Here is a 19597-nt window from a genome sequence, read left to right on the forward strand (position 1 = left end):
CATAAGCCATGGCACCAGGCCTGTACTATTAAAACACACACACACACACACACACACACACACACACACACACACACATTAATGGACAATGAAATATGTAACAGTGTCTTGCTTTATTTTGTGCTGCTAAAACAGAATACTTGAGACTGGATGATTTGTAAAAACCAGAAATATATTTTCTTGCAGTTCTAGAGGCTGGAAAGTCCACGAACAAGGCATCTGCAGGGTCAGTTGTCTGGTGAGAGCTGCACACCAGAGTGGCACTTGGAGTGCGGGATGATGAATTTAGATTGGGGTGGTTAAAAAAGATTCCTCTGAGGAGGCAACATTTAAGATAAAAGGAGAATGATGGGAACCCAGCCTTGTGAAGCTTGAGGGAAGAACTTTCCAAGCAGAAGAAATAGCTTGAACAAAGGTCCCTATAGCAGGAACAGGCTTGGTGTGTTCAGTATTCCATGATGGGAAAAATGTACATTTATATCACTATTAGCTTTTAAAATCATCTTTAAATTATTATATCATGTCTGTAGTTGGTATGTAGATAACACAGTGAGGTGCCAACCAGTGAGAATCATATTAAGGGGACAGGCCAACCAGACATAGAAAGATGGGCACCATTTTATAAGAGGTGTTAAAGCATCATTGGAAAACACTTGGAACGTGGCACTCCTAAACTCAGGTCTCCATGTACAAGTCCTTCTTTAAGTATCGAAGCTTAGGGACCAATGCAATGGTGAGGTATCTGATGGCAGTGAAGTCTCTGAAGTCTTTTTGGTGCTCCTTGTCAACTGCTTTCCCAACAGCTTCTGCCAGTAGGATCCAAGGATACAAGGATCCAACCCCAGTTGGAGCTATCATACCCTGGGAAGGAAGGAATGAGTTACAGAGCATGGAGGCTGAAGAGCTTGTGAGTGATTTTCACTCTGTTGCTCAGCCTTTTTTCCCTCCCTGCTGGGTGTGGCAGCCAGAATTTAGTCAGAAGTGCAACCCATGTGAGGAGCTCGTGGCAAACCCTCAACTGCTTTATTTAGCAGCAGACCTCACTGAGGCTGGGGAGGAGGAAGGATGGGGCTGGCTGCTCTGCTTAACTGCACATCATCCTTTTTTTTTTTTTTTTTCATTGCCATTTACCTCATGGCCCACCTTGTTTCCAGATCCTGCAGCTTTTGAGCTAAAGATTTTTCTGGAGCTCTGTTGCAGAAGGCAACTTACTTAACAGAATGATGGCTCTAGTTGGCTTTCCTTTAATCTGATCCTAGATTTTTCATATTTTCCAAAAAGCCTCAAAGTTTCTGGAGTAAAATGGTGTCTGTGGCAGAGACTGCTGGTTGTCTACTCCCAAATATCTCCCCTTTAATAAGAGAACCCCAAATTTCACATGACTGCTAAGCTAAACAAACAAGCAAAAAATCCACAAAAGAACAACAACCCTACATTCCCAAATTCTTTGCAGTCAGATATGACCCTGTAACTAAGTTCTGACCAATGAAATATAAGCAGAAATTATGTGTGGGAGTACACACTAACATCTTTAAAAGAGAGAGAACATGGCCTCCTTTCTTTTTTATTCATCTTTCTGCCTGAGATATGAATACAATAGCTGAAGCTCTAGCAATCACATTGAACCACAAGGAAGAGGTTCACACTCTGAGAATGGTGGAGGTAAAAACTGGAAGGAGCCAGGGTCTGTGATAATTGCCATAACCTGCTCTGAAATGCTTATTTCTAGATTTCTCCTATGTGAGAGAAAAAGAAACTGTTTTGTTTAAGGTACTGTCATTTTGTGTTGGTTTTATAGCCAAATCTAATTCTAACTGATATAGTTCCCTTTTTGTTTTTTAAGAACCTATTCAGAATTACACACACACACACACACGCACACATACAATGTGTGTGTATATATATATGCATACATACATATATATGTATGTATATATAGAGTGCATCTATATATATGTAATGTCATTTCACTGGGAAGTGAGGAAAACTTCTTGAAATGGAAACTTGCATGCAAAGATTGTCTCAAAAAGAATGAAAAAATTACTTGAATCATGAGTTTGTATTTTTTCTTCATAATTTTTTCATCCTCCTATATCCTTACATAGTAAGTGCTTAATAAATCTTTTGACTTTGAAAACACTGCAGACTTATCTTTATTATAAAATATAATTTTTAAAATATTAAAAGTTACATAATGAAAACAATTTTAGACTTGGATTCAGAAGATGTGGTAGATGGTGGTGGTGCTTGGCCCAGAAGTCCATTACCTGGCCATGGTACCCATCTTCCAGGTGCTGTAGACTCAATGAGTATAAGCTCCTTGCCCAGAGATGCAGCTTCCATCCACCCGGGGTGGGGTGGGGTTGGAGGGCTACAGGCAATGAATGATTGATAAAGGGATATAAAAACCTCACTCTCTTGTCTCAAGGCAGGAGAAATTTGTAGAGCACTCATGCTCCAGAGCTTCCATGGCATCAGGCTAGTGATAAACTCTAGCTGACCCATATCTTAGCCCAGCCCCTTCCCCTGTCCTATTCTACCTCCCTCATGCACATACAGGTTTTCACTCCCTCAATAAGTTACTTGCATGAGAATCCTCATCTCAGGCTCTGCTTCCAGGAAACTGGACCTAAGAGGGAAGATGTAGGTGGCTGTCTCAATTTTGCTGTATAGCCTTAGGAAAGCCACTGGATTTTTTGAGTCCTTTTGTTCCTTGCTGATTGCTTCTCAATTGTATTCATCAGTCTTATCAATATTTACGGAAATTTGTCATCATTTTTTTCTACATATGTTTGACAAATAGTTGTTAAATTTTTATTTTTTTGAGATGGAATTTCGCTCTTCTTGTTCAGGCTGGAGTGCAATGGCATGATCTTAGCTCACTGCAACCACCACCTCTCAGATTCAAGTGATTCTCCTGCTTCAGCCTCCTGAGTAGCTGGGATTACAGGTACCTGCCACCACACCCGGCTAATTTTTGTATTTTTAGTAGTGATGTGGTTTTGCCGTGTTGGCCAGGTTGGTCTCGAACTCCTGACCTCAGGTGATCCACCTGCCTCGGCCTTCCAAAGTGCTGGGATTATAGGCATGAGCCACCACACCTGGCCCTAAATTTTTTATGTTACTCAGAAGCAGAACATTATTGCAAGACTCACAGATTTCAATGTTTTATTTCTGTGAAAGCCTTCTGGCAGCTCATGGCCAAGAATCTGACAAAGCTGGTGCCATGGTCAGAATGTGTCCCCCTGCTCCTCTGGAATTCATGTGTTGAAATCCTAAGCCCCAAGGTGATGGCATCAGGAGGTGGGGCCTTTGGGAGGCTCTGCTCTCATGAATGGGATAAGTGCCCTCATCAAAGAGATCTCAGAGAGCTGCCTTGACTCTTCTACCACGTGAGGATATAGGGAAAAGTTGCCATCTATGAACCAGGAAGCAGGCCCTCACCAGACATTGAATCTGCTGGTGCCTTGATCTTGGACTTCCAGCCTCTAGAACTGTGAGAAGTAAATTTCTGTTGTTTGTAAGTCACCCAGTACAAGCTATTTTATTGTAGCAGCCCAGATGGACTAAGACAGGTAGGCCTCAGAACAACCTAGGCAATTATATTGCCAAAGGCCTAGGAGTAGCACAGTTGGTTCATTCATGACTTGGCTCTATTTGCAACTGGTGTCCTCATCTACCTGCGCCCCTACCACATGCTTCGTGCCACCACAGTTCTCAGCCTGAATTCATGCCACCTCCATGTTGCTAGGCCATGAACCCTCCCCTGGCCACCCATCTCTGTCCTCACCCTTTAAGTGTGAGGGGAGATTCAAGTAAGGAGGGTGGGAAAGAATACCTGGGAAATAATATCACCCTGCACTTAAACATCATCCTGTGGAAAATACCCAGCTAGACCACTGCCTTGCTTTACCTGAGATGAGAGCTGAGCAGACTGTAAACCAAAAATAAAATTCCAAGGCCCCCTGCAATCATCTGAATGGACTGCCTCCTGGCCAGGGCACTCTAGCATTTAACCTGAAACACCAGTTCAGGCCATGACAGGAAGTGGGGGTTGAACATCCATTATACCCCTCCAGCATTATCATCAACACCAACCTTAAGTCTGATAAGACACATGTACAGTCTATTCTCTCCAAAGCCTGCTCCTTGGCTTTAGGAGGCTTCATTTGCAATGATAAAACCTAGGTCTCCACAACCCCTTCTTATAATCCAGACCTTTCTTTCTACTAATAATAACTCCTTCAACTAACTGTCACTCAGAATACCTATGACCTGGAAGCCCCCCACCCTTTCCAGCTGGAACAAATGTAAATCTTACATGTATTGATTGATGTATTATTATGTCTCCCTAAAATGTATAGAAGCAAGCTGTATCCCAACTGTCTTGGGCACATGTTGTCAGGACCTCCTGAGGCTGTGTCACAGGCATGTCCTTAACCTTGGCAAAATAAACTTTCTAAATTGATTGAGACTTGTCTAAGATGCTCTTGGGTTTACAAGACTAACAACAAACCCTCAACATTCATTTGTCTCAAAGCTTTTCTTTTTCACAAAGGAGATACCATCAAGAGTGTGAAAGAAAAGGCCGGGCATGGTGGCTCACGCCTGTAATCCCAGCACCTTGGGAGGTCAGGGTGGGCGGATCACTTGAGGTCAGGAGTTCAAGACCAGCTAGCCAACATGGTGAAACCCCGTCTCTACTTAAAGAAAAAAAAAATGCAAAAACTAGCCGGGTGTGATGGCACATACCTGTAATCCCAGATACTTGGGGGGCTGAGGCAGGAGAATAACTTGAACCCAGGGGATGGAAGTTGGGGTGAGCCAAGATTGACCCACTGCACTCTAGCCTCAGCAATAGAGCGAGATTCTGTCTCAAAAAAAAAAGAAAAAAAAAGAAAAAAGAAAAAGAAAACAGAAAAAAAAATGTGGAAGAAAGGGCAAGAAAGAAACATTAGCATCTGTGCATGAATGTGACTTCCTGACTCTATGGAAGGAAAAATTACGACGACTTTGGTAAATATCTTCTTCCTCATTATGGGTTTCAACTGTGTGTGAAAATTAACGTTAGCCCCTGAAGAACGTGTGGAAGAACTTGGTGTAATGCGTCCCTCTTTAGATCAACAGGTGTTAACTAAATGGGAGAGTGTCCTCAGCTTTCAGATGAGTCCTCAGCAGGAGGTTGGCTGGAGGGCTAGATACTTGCCCTGGACAGCCCCTCCTTGCCCAATCTCTGACTGTTCAAAAGCACATGGCGGCATCAACAGATGTGGTTGATGGTCTTACTGAAGCCCCTAATGAAAGGCCCAGGTAAGGGGACATGATCTAGTGGGGGAGGGGAGATGCATTCTACATCGAGGAAGGATCCTTCTGGGTGAGAGGCACACATTTCCAGAAGGTGGTGGAAGTTTTCCTCCTGAAAACTAGAAGCAAGAATCTCTTTGAAGGTGAGCTGTGGGTGTGAGGAGATTGGAGTCAGGTTATAAACAGGTTGCTTCTGAGTCCAAGCAGGAACCCTGTTGTAAAGAGTTAACATCCCCAGTGCTTGCTGCCTTAGGATTCTGAAGAAAGCCAAATCTAGCACTTAGCTTAACTTTTCCTTGTTTTCTTTTAAAATTACCTTGACCCTTCAGTAAAGAAGTTGTCCCAAACAGGCTGGTGTAGGTGGATTGGGAAAGCAGATTGCAGAATCAAGGTAGCAAAAGGGAAGGTCAGTAATTGTGTCTGCAGAGAAGCATCAGTAACTTGTGGGCGTCCCACTTCCTGGGATTTGAATTTAGGAGCAGTGGCGCCGTGAATGGGACTCTTGGAAGACAGAAGAGCATCATGAGGTCCTGAGACAGAGCTCTTTGTCTGGGGAACTTCTCAAATCCTCACTCTTCTGTCAAAACATTGTGTGGGAGAGAGTGGGAGTGCAGAAAGTAGGATGGATAAATTAAAGTAGAAAGTGTAGTTGATTGATAACAAGATCACTTGAACTTTATGATTAAAACCTTAAGCCTTAAGACTGTCATTCTGGTGTCATTTGGACATTAACCAAGACTTAGGTAAGAAAGGATGTATTCAGGAGGGAGGAACTTGATTGTGCTTCAGGAATCATATCTCCTGGGATGTTACTCACTTCAAGCATGAGGCAGTCCTTTGATGGCAATAGCAAGTTTTACTACCTGAAACCAAGGAAAGCTAAGTGTATAATTGGCCTCCATGGTTAGTAGCAGGAAAACGTGGCTATATTTAATGTATAAATCATGTATTTCTGCCTGTCCTCCCAAAGGAGGTCCTTTTCCTTAGAATAAGAATGCTCCAAAGAGCATGTGAATACATTTAACAGAATGAGATGCAATCAGAGGTGATTAAAAGCATCAGTGATGCTGATTGCAAGTCAGGTCAACAAGGAAGTATGTTTCCTTTAAATACATAGGGGTTGCTACTGTGATAGCCTTGGCATCTATTTCTACCTGTTAGTGGATTTGATGCACAGTCATTCACAATGAAGTCCTATTTTAAAAACTACAGTCACAGTAGTCAATCATTACAAACACTACTTTACCTACTGCTCTTGATTCACAGTAACTGTCTAGCAAAACCCTGGATAAATTCAACTCTGCTTGACACCTGTGCAGCTGATTGTGGCAGGTGAGCAACACACCACCCCCCTGATGTCAATTGAATTAATGGCCATAAACCTCAAGTGGGCCTTTAACGCCACACTTCTCTATTCACTCTTCCACTTTCCTGGAAGAGTGAATTTACTCCTCCTCCTCCTTTACCCTTCCCTTCTCTTTCTCCTTCCATTTGAATTGAGGTGTAATTTATTCTCAGTGAAATGCACAGATTGTAAGTGTGTAGTTTGATGATTTGACAAATGTATTCATCATGTAACCCATATCCCAGCAAGATATAGGACACTACCATCACCCCAGAAAGTTCCTTTAAATCACTTCCAAGCCAACTCCTGCACCTCCCCCCGCCAGAGGCCACCACTGATTTTTATCCTTGGTGACCACTTCACTCACACCTTTCCCTTGCCTCAAATCTCCAACTCCTCTTCCCTATCCTTACTCTCAGCTGATGATCTTGTTTCCCACTTTACTAAACAAAGGAAAGCAATCAGAAGAGAGCCTCCACATGGTCCCCACCTGCTCCCAACTTCTACAGATGACTCGGCATTTGCATCCTTCCTGTCTGTACCTGGGTGGTCTATCTAACCGTGCTGTCTAAAACTAGGTCCTCCCATCAACATCTGTTCATCAAGGGTAGCACACCAGCAAGCCTTTCCTCTTTTTCTTGTATAAATTTTCACACATTACTGGGCCTATTCTAATTAACATTTATTTCTATGCTATTTGCATCCAATCTTTAAAAATAATAAAACATTCTTTTGACCCCCACTTCCTCTGCTAGCCCCATTTCTATGCCCCTTTTTGTAGCAAAACTCAAAATGTGGCTTATACTTTCTGACTTTAATTCTTCCCTATTCTCTGTTAAACTCATATTATCTAGACGTTCACTCCTGCCACCTCATGGAAACTACTCTTCTCAAGGCCAAATGACTTCTACATTGCTAAATCCAATGGTAAAGTTCTCAGTCTCCAGTAGATATGACATAATTGGTCCCTTGCTGCTCCTTTGACGAGACTTCTTCACTTGGTCTTCATAACACTATCTGGGTTTCTTCACTGCTCAATCCTTCCCAGTCTCAGTTTCTCCCAGCGAATTCCTTATCTTTTTCCTTAACTCCTCCTGTTGGCTTGGCTCAGCTCAGCCTTTGGTCTTCTGCTTTCTCTGTCTACACTTACTCTCAGTGATCGCACCTGGCTTAGGGCTTTAAATGCCAACCATATGATGATGTTTTCCAAATTTATGCCTCCAGTTCAGGTATCTGACCTGAAATCCACACTCTATTATCCAGCTTCCCACTTGACATCTCCATTTGGATGTCTGATAGGCAGCTTGACCTGAATATGTCCAAAAGTGAACTCTTGATCTACCACTATAAACTTCTTCACTGACAGCTTTACCATTTGGGTTGATGGTTGCTCCATTTTTGTGGTTGCTCAGGCCAAAATTTTCAAGTCTTTCTTGATGCTTTTTTTTCCACTTATACCTCACATTCAATGTATCAGGAAATTCTGTTGGCTCTAAATGACTGATAATAGATAGTATTACTTTTTCCCCAAATAATCTAGTTTTTCTTCCTGCTGTGCCTCTCCCTGCAGGAGGATTAAATATCCCCACTCTGTTGAAAATAGGAGTGGCCATACAACTTGCTGTAGCTGAAGAAACGTGAGCAGAATTGATGGACATCATTTCTGGTGGGTGCTTTAAGAGCCAGCATGTAGTTTGCACATCTCCTTTCTCCCTCTGTCACAACAGCTTAAGATGTTCCAGATGGAGGCTGCTCTACCAGCCTGGACCCAGAGCCATATCAACAAGGAGCAGAGTCATAGCCGACCCTCCCCGGACATGAAGTGTTGTAAGCTGCTGAGATTTGGGAGCCTCTTACTACTGCAGCTTAACTACTATGTGGACTGAAACACACTCTTTTCAAAATGTAACCAGAATCTGATCACTTTTACTGCTGCCCTGGTTCAAGACATCGTCATCTTACTGGGCTCCTTGGTTCTTTCTTCATCCCCTGCTATCCATTCTCAATGCAGCAGCCTCAGTGATCCTGTTAACACCGGTCTCACTTCTCTGTCCAAAAGTCTGTAATGGTTCCCATTTCATTTAGAGCCAGAGCCAGCCCTTGCAAGACCCAGGAGTCCCAGCATGATCTCATTATGTCTCTCTCCTTATGTCTCACCACTCTTCTCCTTGCAATCCCACTGGCCTCGGCCTCCTTTCTTCACTCAGCAGGTATGTTCTCACCTTTGGCCTTTCCTCTGAGCTCTTCTCTTTGCCTGGAATGCTCTGCCCAGATATCTCACATGTAAGTTCCTTGCCTCTTTTAAATTTTTACTCAAATACCACCCTTTCAGTGAGCCCTGACACTCTATTTATAATTGCACCCTACCCCTTCTCCACCTTAGCACTCTTAATCTCCATTACCTGCTCTACCTTTATTTTCAATAGCCCTTAATTACCTTTCAGCATATTTTATCATTTACTTTTTACATCATGTTCAGTGTTATTTATTGCCTGCCTCCTCCATTTGAATGTAAGTCCCACAAGAGCAGAGATCTTTGTCTGTTTTGTTCACTGATTGTACTATTTAGCTATTTCAGTGATAGCATTTAATACCTAGTGAACTTCAGAACATATTTATTGTAGGAGTATTGAAACTAGAAAGTGGTGGTGCTAGAAGGAAGAGATGGTTAAGCAAATCAACAGACAGGATCAGGGCCCAACCTCACACAACTCAGAGTGCCAGGAGACAGCGGGTGTAGCAGTGGTAATATCTGTGGCTCCTCTCATTGGCAGGAAGACAAAAAATGCTTGCTCCACCCTCATAGCCTTTGGGTTTCTTGTTCTTTAGATATCCCATAGTTAGTTATATAGGGTGCTAGTTTTACAGCCACGCTCGTATGTCACATGGCATTTTTCTGGAATATCAATATGCAACTCATCCCTACCACTCTTGTCCATTCATAACCGTGGATCCAGTAGAGGCTGGGTTCTCCCATGGTGGGTAAACAACACAGTTCACTGATCTTTTGGACCAAGAACTCAGAATAGTTGATCTATTGTTGAGCACATAGTAGTTGCTCAACAAATTTGTTGCCTAAATGAATTCAAGAGAATAACCAACTCCAGGAATAAAAGAAGCATTTTCTCAAAGTAAATCCTCACTTTTCAGTCTGGCTGCATATACATGTTACCAGATAAAGCTCTGGACCATGATAATTATGAGTGAAACAAATGTCTGATTGAGGCTTAGCTGTGGGTTTATTTTCCAAGAAAACATTCTAGAATATTTGGGACCTTGATCAAAGGCTTAAGTGTAGTGTTACTTAAGGTCTTTAAATGACTAAAATGTTATAATTGTTCACACAACACTAGTTAATTTGCAGTTAGTGGTTGAGAAGATGGAATCTGGAGCCTGATTATGTTCACATCCCAACTCTGCCACTTACTATAATAGCTATGTGACCTAGGGCCAATTACTTAACCTCTCTGTGATTCATTTTCCTCATTTGTAAAATGGAGGCAATAGCAATACCTACCTCATAGGGCTGTTGTGAGGCTAAAGTCAATGAATGTAAGTGTTTATAACAGTGCCCAGCATAGAGGAAGTAATATATGTCTGCTTTGTTATCATTATTATGTTTATTATCCCTACATTTTTTTTAAACTATCCACTTGTTGTGCTAAGTGGATTCTGAAAGCCAGGAAAAAGACACTGAGTTCCTTAGAATGCTGTTGCCCAAATGTCTGTCCCTTATGACTGTGCTTGGTCAAAGTTATACTCTTAGTTTTATATTTGTTTAATTTTTGATAGGTTGGGGTAAGTAGCAGAACAAGTTTTGTTCTTTAAAAACAGCCTTTACATTTTCTCTTTCCCTAAAATCCCCTTCTTAATCTGTAGTAATAGCCCAACCTTTTCAGAAAAGAGAGATCCACTGGAAAGAAAAAGTCGTTGACACAGCCCCCAGAAAGAGGGACACCTTCAGGATATGTGAAAATGTGATTTAAAGAGGAAATGAGGACTATAGATAAGTTTTCTTTTTAATTTTTTTCTCTAAAATATGCCTAGTAAGCATGTATATTTTAAAAATTAGAATAAAATACAATCTAAGATAGAGAGTTAAAAATCATGCAAAAATTCCTAGTTAAACAGCTGTGCTACAGAGGGTCACAGACAGCAGATAGAATGGGGTGGGGAGGAGGACAGCAGCCAGTATAGATTTTGGAACATGATGGTGCATAGCCAGGAGCTGTATGCCGCAGAAGTGAGAGGTGGGCTTTCCTACATACCTCACATTATCTAGAAGAGGGAGAGAAAAATCAGAAAGTCAGAAAGACTTTCAGCTGACCAATAAACAACATTTGAGCACCTACTGTATGCAAATTACTGTGCTAGATACAGTGAGGAGTATAGCCATGAGTAGGACAGGGTCCCTATCTTATTGTCAGAGATGTGTGAACCAGAGCAACTCCATCTTAAATAGGAGCTGGGTAAAATGAGGCTGAAACCTACTGGGCTGCATTCCCAGACTCTAAAGGCATTCTAAGTCACAGAATGAGATAAAAGGTCAGCACAAGATACAGGTCATAAAGACCTTGCTGATAAAACAGATTGCAGTAAAGAAGCCGGCCAAAACCCACCAAAACCAAGACAGCAACAAGAGTGACTTCGGTTGTCTTCACTGCTACACTCCCACCAGCACCACGGCAGTTTACAAATGCCATGGCAATGTCAGAAAGTTACCCTGTATGGTGTAAAAAGAGGAGGCATGAATAATCCACCCCTTGTTTAGCATATAATCAAGAAATAACCATAAAAATTTGCAGCCAGCAGCCTTCGGGGGTGCTCTATGGAGTAGCCATCCTTTTATTCCTTTACTTTCCTAATAAACTTTCTTTCCCTTTACTCTATGGACTCACCCTGAATTCCTTCTTGGGCGAGATCCAAGAGCCCTCACTTGGGGTCTGGATCAGGACCCCTTTCCGGTAACATCTTTCTGGTGACCACGAGGGACTGTAGTGAGGAACCCCCTGGTAAGTGTTGGGGTCCTGTAACATCTTTCTGGCAACAACTCAAGGGACTATAGTGTGGAAACCTCCTTCCCAAAGGCTACCTTTGGGTAAGTGTTGGGGTCCTGTAACATCTTTCTGCAATCACAGAAGGGACTATAGTGCAGAAACCCTGACCCAACAGCTACCTTTGGGTAAGTGGTGTGGTCTTGTAACATCTTTCTGACAAACCCTGAAGGGATAATACTGAGGAGACCCCCCACCCCGACCCAAAGGAAACAGACTGCAGCACTGATTGGATGACTTTGGGTAAGTGGTGGGGTACCCAGGTAAAGAATGGGATTGGGTTAGAGGCCCACCTTAGGGGAGTTAGAGTCTCTTCTAAGAGAGGGTTAAAAGCTCCTCTCAATAAAAGGCAAGGACGCTTGACCAACCTTGTTTAAAGGTCGGACTTAGGAGAATTAGAGTCCCTTCTAAGATTTAGGGAGTTAGAGACCCCTTTCAGTAAAGTCCCTCTCAGCTAAGAATGGGTTTGGCACTATGGGATGTTAACTGCTATTCTCTTTGGATTAAACTGCCTTGTACTCTTTGCTGATGGCTATGGGTTAGGCATGTACAGGATTAGGCATGTACAGGATTGTGAAACATAGGGAGATTTTTCTAAAAGGGGAAACTTGAGAGCTGATGGGACTGCTGGAAAAGATTCCTTTGTGACCAACAAGAGGCCACTTGAACTTTTGATTCAGTGTTGCTGCAATGGGCGTGCCTTTCTCTGGCCTCCCTGAGCAGCTTGCCTTCCCCACCCTACCACAGGCAATGCTTTTCTCTCTCTCCTTTCCCTTTCTTATCTTTTCTGTTACTCAGGGTGACATCTTGCCCAGAGACCACATGTTGAAACTCCTGTTGGGAGGTTGGATTAACGATGATGGGGGCAAGTTTGAGCCTTGCCAGTTTGATATTGGGTGCTAAGCAGAGTGGCTAATGTCTACGTTTTGTCACATGTCTTTTACTCTGGCCAGAATGGAGGGAGATAATTTTTCCTTTGTGTTGCATTTTGGCCTCCAGGGCTGTGGTGCAGCCAGCTGGATCACTAGGGCCACTCAGGGAAAGGGAACCCAGAAGCCTGGCATGCTGGCAAGAGGATAAGAATTTCTTACCAGTCAGATTTCTGGCCTGTGTATGTGTGTGTGTGTGTGTGTGTGTTTGTGTGTAAACTGCATGAGGTTCCCTCTGGTCCATTGTGTCTTTGGAAGCTTGACCTCGTAACCACGTGGCAGTACTTTCTTTTGGTCTCTGCCATCACAATGGTGGTCTGGGTTCAGGATTCAATTCCTGGCTTAGAAGATGAGTTCTTTGTCTTCTTCTATCTGTGTATTTATATGTCTTGTGTGATGTCTATATATGAAAGAGCTTTAATTGATTGACTTAAAAATAAGAGCTTCAATGAAATATTTTGTCAGAAAAGTAAAAAAGTGTAATGCCTTTAGTTCATGTGACTTTAGTAATGTTTGGGAAATAAAGACAGTTTTAAAGATTATTGGTAAAAAAAAAAAAAAGACATTTGGTCTAAATTATGCAGGTCAGATATTAAGTTTGCTAAATACTTTAAGGTCATAATCTGCTTCTTTGACTTTGAAAAATTGTTCAGTTTATTTTGGGGCATTAAATTCTAAGTAAGTCCTAGGACATGTGAAGTTAAATGCTGGAAAGAGTCAGACCTTATCTACATTTCAGTCTGGGTCCTAGGCTTCACGTCTAGTAGATAACTAAAATCACTTACTAACCAGGGTTTTTACCACAAGTAAAAGTCACTAAGAGTTAACAGAGTAACATGTGTTTAAGACTACTAAAAAAAAAGTTCTACATGCAAGGCATGTAAGGAAAGTAGAATGTGTTTTTGGTAAAAGATTTTAAGAACACATGGGAATGTGTATTTTTCTTGCCTAGATTAAAGGATTGTTTTAAGTTAGATAAAGCTGAAGGTTTAAGCAAGTTGTGAAATGTTTATGAAAAATTAATTGTAAAAGAAATTCTGTGTGTAAACCTACTGGCTAAAGTTAAAGGGATATTATACAGTTTTTCTGTAAATTAAGCATTGGAATAAAAGCACAACAGGTTTTTATTAAAAGCAAAAAACCTGCCTATAATCTGCTCTTTAACACAAATTTGTAAAGGGTTATAAAACGTTTATGAAAATCTTACCTTACAGTCAAACATTAAAATTGGGTAGATATAGCTGTAAGGTTTTAGTAAGAATTGAGTTTAACGTTAATAGTATACTAATGTAATGGTGAAATTTGGCTTTTTGGTATGTTAAAATCATACAGAAAGCATCATCAAATGTAAAATAGCATTTGACTTTCTTTGGGCTGTATTTGTATAAATATGCTATTGGTATGTGTTCCAAAATTATTTTTAAAAACTCCTGTAATTGTAATATGGCTCAATGTAGGTTATTAATAATTATAACTGTTACACAAAATCATTGTGTGACACAAGGGTAACCAACATTTCCTAGTCAATTGTGGCTTAAATAGTGGCTGTCCTAAGATTTTGTCATCCACAGACAATTATCTTGTTTTAATCTTCTTTAGAAGGTGGTTTATAATCAACTATAGACCTCTGACAGGTGCTCTTGAATGCAAGTTTCTAATAACTTTGGCGATTGTGACATTAGAATAGAGGAAAAAACTTTCAGGATTTTCATGGAGAGCTGAAATGTTTATGAATATCAAGCAAAACAGGAGTTAACTAAATTAACTGAACCAATAAAAACTGAAGTAATCTTTTTAACTTTTTTCTTAAAATGTTGCTGATCCTTTGTTTTGTTTTTCAGAGTCAACAAAAACTTTTCTTTTAAGCTATTTACAGCATTTAACAATTGAGTAAGGTATATTCCTATGAACAAAATTTGGAGTGTATTTGTTTCTCTCTGCCTGATTTCTCCAGAATTTGGAAACTATTTCTGAGTATTCTTAATTTATGGCAATATAGTTATTTGCATAAGTGCAATAAGAATCTGTTTTCTTTTGCAACAGAACATAATTGGAGAATTGGTTATTTTACCAAGGCTTTGACTGGAATGGTGTGCTTTCCTTTAAGGAATCAAACTTGACTTGTAAAGTCAATAAAAGCCCCTTAGGGAAACACCTCATACCTTGCCTACACAGTCTCTGTATAAGGTTTCTGACCTGAGGTAAGAAAAGAATGTCACTTTCTAACAGGCCTAGAAGCACCAAGTTATCTTGGGACCCCGAGGAAGGGAATTTACTCCACTCATAGGTATTTGAGGGTGCAAACCCATGGCATGGCTCAACTTTAAAACAAGTCTTATCTAAGATTCCTTCTGTGGAACACAGTCCCATCAAAGCCAATTTAAAAAGAGCTTATGTGAAAAATAATTATGCTTGCTGCACTTTATACAAATAATCAGTCCAACTATGATAAAGCAAATCAGTCTTACCATTATTTGTCTTTTATAAAAATGAGAAACTGGAGAGAGAAATATTATGTTTCAAGAGATATGGTATACTTACTAGATTACAGTCTCATCAGTTGTTTTTAAGTTTGTTTCTACAATTTAGGCTAACCCTGTGAACTAACCAGTGATCTCTGACTGCTGCTCAGAAGAAACAAGAGGAATGGGTAATGTAAAAATCTGAATCACTATTCTAATTCTGGGCATGTACTGAAATCATCTAGCAACTCCATATCAGCTTGGTTCTATCAGCTGCCCAGTTCATGGAAAGCCCTCTAATTTGGTTTACTTGGAATAATTTTACTTATTTTGCTTTGCTGTTGTGAAATATATTGCTGTTGCATATAAAAATTCAGGACAAGCTTACTGAATGTTTTCTTAAATTGAACACTTATTAATCTTCCAGATATCACCTTTTGTCAGAACTTGGAGTTATGAATGGCCCTCAATATACCAATGCTTTCTGACTGAGCTCCTCTCTACCCTGAATACAAGAGACCCTAATAGTTAGGCAGAAATATTGTCACCCCTATTCAGCCTGAAGAAGTTACAGAAGGTGGATCTTCATTCCTGGGCAACCCTTAGGATTAAGGGTTCTCTTATAAAAGGGAAGGGGAAAATGTCAGGCATGTGAACTGGAGCAACTCCATCTTGAATAGGAGCTGGGTAAAATGAGGCTGAAACCTATGGACTGCATTCCCAGACTGTTAAAGCATTCTAAGCCACAGAATGAGACAAAAGGTCAGCACAAAATATAGGTCATAAAGACCTTGCTGATAAAACAGGTTGCAGTATAGAAGTTGGCCAAAACCCACCAAAACCAAGATGGCAACAAGAGTGACCTCTGGTTGTCCTCACTGCTATACTCCCACCAGTGCCATGACAGTTTACAAATGCCATGGCAATGTCAGGAAGTTACTTTATATGGCTTAAAAAGGGGAGGCATGAGTAATCTATTCCTTGTTTAGCATATCAAGAAATAACCATAAAAATGGGCAACCAGCAGCTCTTGGGGCTGCTTTGTCTATGGAGTAGCCATTCTTTTATTTCTCTACTTTCTTTTTTCTTTTTTTTTTTTCTGAGACAAAGTGTTGCTCTGTTGCCCAGGCTGGAGTGCAGTGGCATGATCTCAGCTTACTGCAACCTCTGCCTCCTGGGTTCAAGTAATTCTCCTGCCTCAGCCTCCTGAGTAGCTGGGACTACCGGCGCATGCCACCACACTCAGCTAATTTTTTGTATTTTTAGTAGAGACGGGGTTTCACTGTGTTAACCAGGGTGATCTCAATCTCTTGACCTCGTGATCTGCCTGCCTCAGCCTCCCAAAGTGCTGGGATTACAGACATGAGCCACCGTGCCTGGCCCCTCTACTTTCTTAATATACTTGCTTTCACTTTACAAGCTCACCCTGAATTCTTTCTTGCATGAGATCCAAGAACCCTCACTTGGGGTCTGCCTTTCCTGTAACATCTTTCTGGCAACCACAGAAGGACTATAGTGAGGAAACCCCGGCAGGTGTTGGAGTCCTGTAACATCTTTCTGTTGACCACTGAAGGGACTATAGTGTGGAAACCCCCTTCCCAAAGGCTACCTTTGGGTAAGTGTTGGGGTCCTGTGACACTATCACATGCACTTTAGAGGAAGAAACAGACTCTACAGCAAGTGTATCATCCCTTCTTTTGGAGAGAAGAAACTTTTTACAGTCATAATGCCAATACTTCTCTAAGTATCCTTTTTCAAACCAAGTGCACTAGAAGTGCCAAGACTGATGATGAAAATCCAGACTCCCAGCCCTCTCTGTTCCTGCTGACTCAGAATGGCTAGAGCCCAGAGCCACGAGATCTGCCTTTATCCAACACTTTAGGTGATTCTTATGCACAATTTAAAATGCTGGAACCCCTGTTGCTAAGTGATAGGTATCAAATGAAGAAGAATTGCTGTACTTTTGACCGGAGTGGTGATGGGGATGGAGAGTTTCATGGAAGAGAGTTTGAATGGAGGCTTCAGCTGGGTTTTATTAACTGTGGCAAAGGGGAGGTGGCATTCCAGGAGCAAGGAATGATGGTCAAAGGCAGTGAAGTGCACAGGGCATCAGTGGCTCTAGCATGGAGAAGAGAGAACTGCCCTGAAGTCTCTCACAGACGTGCACTCCAGGCCAACCAGACGATGTCTCTTGCCTTCTCCAGGGCCATTCTGCAGCCTCTCAGGCTTCCCTTCCATGTGCAAGCAGGGTGACATTGGAGAGGAATTGAACCATGGAAAGTTAGTTTTGCTCTGTGCTCAGTTGTCACTGAATGAGCTAAGCTGGCCGGCTTTTTGCCTTCTGTCAAGTCAGCTGCTCTCTGAATTCAAGCAGAAGTATGAGAAACTGGTTACCACTCAGGCTTGAATTTTGCTGTTCTCACTTCTTGAGAGAGCCACAAGCTGACTCTATTTCCAAATGGCAAACAGCACTCTCAAGGCTACCCTCACCTTAGGGCAGGACCGCACAGCACAGAAAGGCCAGTGCTTAGCACACCAGGCATATGGAGCAGCTCAGGTGCCTCCGGGTGAGTAAGTGGCACACAGTGGGAGGAGATCAGATGTTACTAAACAGCATGAGGTCTGGGCCAACTGTTGCATCCTTCCTTACTTGGCCACCTGGAAGCTGTCAGTCAACCGAACAACAAGCATCTAATGGCTGACAGTACTTAGAGCCAGTGCAATCAGCCTCCACCCCTTTGTTTATTTCTACTTGATGTTATTTGAAGAAATGTCTCTTTGGATGAGAGCCTGGTATTCATTTCCCCAGGAAGTCTGGGGTCTGGGCTCACCACTCCACAACCCCCAGCCCTGCCCCACCCTCCAACTCTATCAAAGACTACAACTGCCTACCTACTGGCCCTCTCCGTGTGGTGTAGCAGAGAGAAAATGATTAGCTGGAACAGAGGAAGACACAGGCATGGCATAATGGACGTGGTGATGCCAGATGCCCCTTCCAGGAAGGACTTGTTCTAGCTCTGGGAGTGCTGTCAGCAGACAGTTGTCAGGTACCAACCCTTCAGGATCCACCTCAGCTGCAGAGAGCTGCCTTCCCCAAAGCCATTCCCTCCTGTGAGGCCCATATCCAGTGACTGATGGACACAGGTGTAGAAAAGTCTGGCTCTTTGGCCCAGTGCTGGCCAATCCTGCCACGCTCCCCTTCTCTCCATAGGTACTAATCCTAAGGGCACTTCCTCGTAAACACCTACAACCTGAGTTCCCAGAGAACCCACCTTGCCAAACATGAGTTTGAATTTCATCTCAATGGCTCATGAGGCCTGTGGTTTTGGGGAGATAATCACTTATTTTTTGTGAGGCTTAATGTCTTCATCCAAGAAATGGGAATAATGGTAACTTCATAGGATTATTGTGTATGCAGAGTAATCCCTCATAAATATTAGATATCGTAATCTTGGGCAAGTTTATGGCTTCTGGGAGCTTTGGATCCTTTATGCAATAATAGAACAATACTACTTACATCTCGGGATTTTGGTAAGACTTGTATGACATAATGTATGTCTTGTTAGATGCACAATAGATAAGAGCCCCCACCCCCCCACCATTTTCCCTTTAAAATGCCCACAGAACCTTTATATAGTGAATTTAAAAGATAAGTCATGTTTATTTTCTTTTTCTGTATTGCTTGCCCTTCATCAGTGTATAGGACATTTGTATTTGGAGGAGAAAAACTGAATGCAGAACAGAAAGGCAGGAGCTAGGGTGGAACCCTGGATTTGTGGCTCTGTTCCTTTTCATCACAGCTCAATGGCCAGCTCCTCCGAGAAGCTCACCCTGACTAACTCAGCACATTCTGCAAATTATTCATGCAACCATTGATGACCATCTCTTTTTCCTTGATTCACTTTTTAAGTCCTTATAATAATATATTTTCATGGATTACAGGATTTCTATGTTCTTATTGTAAGGCTCTGAGAAGCAGAGATGGTGTCTGTTGTTTAAAAGAGAGTATGTCTGGTGGAATACTGCCATTTTCCCTGGGATTGTTTATTTGTTACTGTGCTAGTTACCAGCAACAAACTCTTCTAACAGTGCTGAGTCCTGCTGCAACCCTGAGATGCTCCAGGAATTCCCGCTGAATTGACAAGAAATCTGAGAGCCAGATGGGATCTTCTGAGGCCCCCTAGTCCAACTCTGATCATCTTATCTTTCTGAAAATTTATTTTGGGTCACCACCTTCCTTAAATAATGCATTTAAAGGTTCATGTGAAAATTTTTGCAAACCCATCTTTATTATATCTTCTCTATTTTATAATTTGATAACTCAATTTTTGAAAAAGCTTGGTCAGTTCTAGGAACATTGTCTTACACTGACATCTGCTGGGCAGGTGGAAAAATAACAGACACCTGTAATACTAGTGTCTTTTAGGAGTAGAAGCAGAGAAACACCATTCTTCTTTTTTTTAATAAGCATCTTTCTTACAACTATCCTAATTTTAAGCTTTC

This window comes from Macaca thibetana, chromosome 3 (genome assembly GCF_024542745.1).
Source record: "Macaca thibetana thibetana isolate TM-01 chromosome 3, ASM2454274v1, whole genome shotgun sequence".
In the NCBI taxonomy this organism is placed as follows: Eukaryota; Metazoa; Chordata; class Mammalia; order Primates; family Cercopithecidae; genus Macaca; species Macaca thibetana.